The 5,000-nt window shown below is 38.5% G+C and overlaps 1 pseudogene; it reads left to right on the top strand.

Annotated features, from left to right (window-relative positions):
* Positions 1 to 3,538: 3,538 nt before the first annotated feature.
* LOC138046039 (uncharacterized) lies at positions 3,539 to 4,825 on the top strand (annotated as a pseudogene).
* The last annotated feature ends 175 nt before the right edge of the window (positions 4,826 to 5,000 follow it).

The raw sequence follows: 5,000 nt of genomic DNA on the forward strand, positions 1-5,000 counted from the left end.
AAAATACTGGAGAATTTTCCATTGATTTCAGTGTTTAACAAAACACCACATTTCTACAATATTAGAACTACAGCTCACTTTTATAGCGGCTCGACGGGCGACAGATTGTTGTCGAAGTCCATCACTTTAAAAAAAAAAAGCTTTGTCTATAGTGGAAGTGTACTTAGCTATCAAGCTGGTTTACCTGCACCCCACTTTTAACAATGTGAAAGAAACAATTCAAAGTTAACAGAAACATTTTAATAACCCCAACGGGCACTGAGGAGGCAACCAGTTGGCTACTTACAAAGCGTGGTAGAGTTGAATCCGGGACAACGGGAAACAAATCCTATCTAGAGGTTAGAAGGGGATTTGAACCCGGAACAGCCGCATGCAAACCCCACGCCCTAACCACTCGACCACGCTGCCTCCACATATTTATTTTTCACAGCCTGTCTTGTTTATCCAGTTTAGGTTCCATTCTTTAGCTCCATAAGGGTACATTTTGTCTAAAGATCCTCCAAAACGCCATTTGCGTTTCAATCTCCGACAGGCTAATGAAATATTCTACTGTGTCAAACCAGAGAAATCTACGCCTTTCTACTACCCCCTGAAATCCTACTAAAATAGGCGCGGAAGACTCTACGCACAAAGACACCACTTAGCTAGGGAGTGATAGGAAAGACTTTTCCCGACACGAAAAAAAAAGAAAGCGAGCAAATTCCACCCATTTTCCAACTGAGATTGCCATACTGGTAACCCAGTAAAAATAACATAGTTTTTATACATAACTCTGAATCGAATTCTACTATCGAAAGATTAGTGACAATCGATCGTAAAAACACGAAAATTTCTGCAGTCTCTGACTTTTATGAATGAAGTAAAAGGTCATGATGTTTTGTCAAAAGGAAGAAATCGATCACGAGCTAGGCAACCATAAAGGTGCACGTGATCACTTTGTGTCAACTGAATGAACTACGGGAAAGAATGTTAATCGTTTGTCGTTTTCAGAGTAAAACAACGTATTTTTTAGCAAAGAAACGTCCGTTATTTAACTGAATATTTACATTTCATCTGTCGAGTTCCTGAGAAACGTATCTATTTTGACTTCATGGTCAACTAGTTACACAATCGCGAGGTTGAGCGGCCATATAATTGAAAATCTAAACATTTATGAGATACGAAAACAGACTTGCGACTTAATGCAAATCACAATGCTGGCAAGCACAACAGCAAATGAAATGGGTAATAAATATGAAATCTTTTACTATCTGAATGTTTTTGGGTTGAGAGTAAAGAGATATATTGCTGAAAAATCTTCGTGATAAAGGAGCTATGTCAAGAAAATGATGTAATTTCAGGACACTCAAAATTCGCAAAAAGCGTGAGGCGTTTCATTTAAACAATCTTCGCAATAGTAAGTCGTAGCAATAAATTGGATTAGCCAGGAAGTTAAAGAAATATTTTTGGCTTCCCAAATAAACTTCACTTTACACTATAATGACAAAAGCGATATTTTTCTGAGGTTAAAAACTTGGCTACCTGTTAATCATTTGTCAGAGAGAAAAAAATCCCGTGTCTTCCCGTATCACATTTCAACGCACGTATGCAAATTTGTTAAGCTCGAATATTAATTACACCACATTATGAAATCATAAAGGACACCTTTTCCAGCGAAAAATTTATTGAAACAAACAACATATTTGATCTTAGAGGCAAAAACATCTTCCTATTTCATTGTGTGCGTAAAGACAAGAAACTCAATCGTGTCAAATTACCATACGTAACAAAATAAATTTCAGGTTCAAACCCTTTCCTGACGAACCTTTTCCTTGAATAATGAAGCACAAAATAGTCGACAAGCTTTCTTTCAAATAATTCTTGACTGTCACTTTTCGAATTTTTTTTTACCTGAAGACTGCCAGACAACAGAAATCACAGATCCACTTAAGGTTTTGGATTCCTTCCCTGTCTTTGTTGAACCCATAAGTTACCAGATAATTTTCCATTTGGTTTCAGTGTTGTACATAACACTACACTCGTGATAAAATGTTAAAAATACAGCTCACTTTGATTTCGGCTCAACGAGCGAAAGATTGTTGTCGAAGTCCATTACTCGTCGCTTTTAAGATTCCAGATATTTATTTTCCACCGCCCGTCTTGTTTATGCAATTGACCTTCCACTCTTGAGCTCCTTAAGGGTATATTTTGTTGAAAGATGCACTAAAACGCCATTCGCATCACAATGACTTTCGAACGCCATTGCAGGTTAATTAAATTTCCTCATGTGTCCACCAGAGAAATCTACGCATTATCCCAACCCCCTCAAACATAATATAATACGCACAGAAGACTCTACACACAAAGACACTACTTAGCAGGGGAGGGACAGGGAAGATTTTTCATGACACAAAAAAAAAAATTACGGAGAAATGAAACGCAGATTCCGACTGGGTTTGGCAACCCAGTAATCAGTGTATCTACCTGCCTTCTTGCATAACTTCCGTACCTGTACCATTATTTTACTTTAGAGACCCAATTATCAAAATTAGTTGAGAAAAATTTGGCTTATCAATGTTTATTGAATTTTTGCCACAAACACTCCATGCGCTTATAAGTCCAATCAAAATGGAATTTTGAGCATAATTCATGCCATAAACAAACCAAATTGCTGACATGAAGCCCTTATTCTGTATTTGGTAAGTGAAAATGAATTGTTAATTCCAAATCAGTTTCGCTGTTCAGAAATACTGTGATCCTTACCATACAATTGCTCTTAAAAGGCCTTTCATTAGCACAACAAACACCCTGATTTAGAAAAACAAGGGTTAATGTTTTCTTTCAAAACTTAGTACCCATCAAACAGCACAAATGATGAAGGCCTTACCTAGATATAACGATCTTTTTAAACGATGCTTGAATTTTTCATTGATTTAAATGTATTTAGTTTCAAGTCATAATTCTTCTCCGTTGCTCCAAGCACGAAAAATCGCATTATTTTGTCAGGCCTGATTTTTTGGATGCTTACAAGGTAAAGTTAGCTTAACAAAAACGTTAGTTAGCATATAATCTATGTCTGTTAACAGCCTGCATAGTTCTTGTAAATATCCACCAATAAAGGAGCATGACCATATGCATACACAGATATATAGCGATGTTTCTCGTGACGTCATCTATTGTCATTAATATGCCAACCAGAACATAATTGGCTGTTGAAACAATGACTTCTTTTGTTCCGTGGTTGGCAAATTTGAATATCAAAAGAAATGTGACGTCAATGTTTGTAAACAAGAAATATCGCTATTACAAACATACGAGCTGCAGTTTATAGCAGTGTCGATGCGACCCGTTATTTCAGAGTCCTTTAGAGCGGAGCAAATGAAACCATCCGTCAAGAAGGAACGCACAGTTAGGAGAGCTGGATAGTAAAACAAAAAGGTTTTGTTGCAAATACAATAACCAAACGATGACGTATCAGCTGGCCTGCCATTTTGGACATAGGAGAGAGTAAGGACTGGACCGAGTTCCAATTCTTCTTCCGTTTCGAGGGTAATTCACAATGGCACTTTATTCCATTGGAGGGGTAAGTGATCAGTGCAGTGCCTCGTCATGGGCTGCGCACGAAACAGGAATGGTTCCTTTGTTGTCCTGCGAGATAGACATGACTGAATGGTTGAAGGAAAAGTACAAGGGGTCAGGTGCGTCCGGGGCAAGAGGAAGACCTGGTCATACCAAAGCTACAGGTGATTCAAAATATCAGTTAGGGATTATACACGCCCACAAATGGCTTTTATCGCAATCTAGTGGACTCTTTTTTTCGAACAGAGACCACGATATTTTACGATATTGTCGTCGCAAATTGTTTGTTTGTTTGTTTGTGACCAAGATTTCCAGGGGGTAATTTACTTGGTTCTTGCGAAGACAAACTAACATTCAACAAAGAAAGGGCAAAAGGGTTGACTAAAATCCTAACTTTGAAAGGTAAAAGTACAGTTATTTTATCGCAGCAATCTCGCGGACCAAAAACAACGAAAAGAATAACTTGAAGGCTGTTTTTCGTCTGCTCGCTCTGTTTGTTTACATTCAACTCGAGCACGAAATTCTACCGTTTTCCTGGATTTGCTGGTTTCGCCGAAGAAAAATCTTTGCAAACATGCTGCATCGAAGCTTTTCGATGAAGTTGACGTTTTAAGCGAGAAAATGCCTTGTTTCACGGATAGCATTCTTGGTTACAAAACTTATTTGGATACATTTTTTAATTACTTTAATTATATATTTTAGTATGTAAATAGAGGTGTTGAGCACAAAATTAACAACATCACAATCGATGTGGGACTCGAAGCAGTTTTGCTGGCTTACAATGAATGATTAAATCGGTTAACAAAAACTCAGATATTATCACTCATAAGCGAGCTTCTCCAGGAGCTTCTCCCAGGAATCTCATTACGCCAAGGAAAGAATGCTAGAAAGCACGCGTCAGAACATGGTCGCGGAGAACCAAAGACAAGGTATGAGATTTTCCGATGCAGGTTGAATATGGAGAAAGTTAGGGATCTTACAGAGTTCTTTTCCAGATCCACATTCCTCCAAGACGTAACCTTTGGAACAAAAACATTGAAACTTTCTTCAGGTGAGAGAATCCCCATCCCTTCAGTGGTTCGTGCAATGACTGCGTCGAAAATCATCTACCTTTGTCATGAAGAGTGTCGTGAACATGGTGTGGAGCCTCTAAAGGAACGTACCTGTTTCCGTCTGCTAGAGGTTTGTAGTGCGTCAAAGCAAACGTCCTTGCAGGGGTTGGACAATACATCTAAGACTGTTGAAGAGGCATTCGAGACGACAGTAGGTCGAGATGATGCGGGTGCAACATGGACCCGAGACACCCTTCGATCTTTAAGCGCTGGAAAGAATTATCTCAAAATCGTATACAAGAGTCATCTAGGATTGGAAGAGCCTTGTGCTATATCACGGTACTGCGTTTGCACTATCGGATCCAGTTGAAGATAAATTTTCAGGTGAAT

The sequence above is a fragment of the Montipora capricornis genome, chromosome 4 (assembly GCF_036669925.1).
Source record: "Montipora capricornis isolate CH-2021 chromosome 4, ASM3666992v2, whole genome shotgun sequence".
NCBI classification, from domain to species: Eukaryota; Metazoa; Cnidaria; class Anthozoa; order Scleractinia; family Acroporidae; genus Montipora; species Montipora capricornis.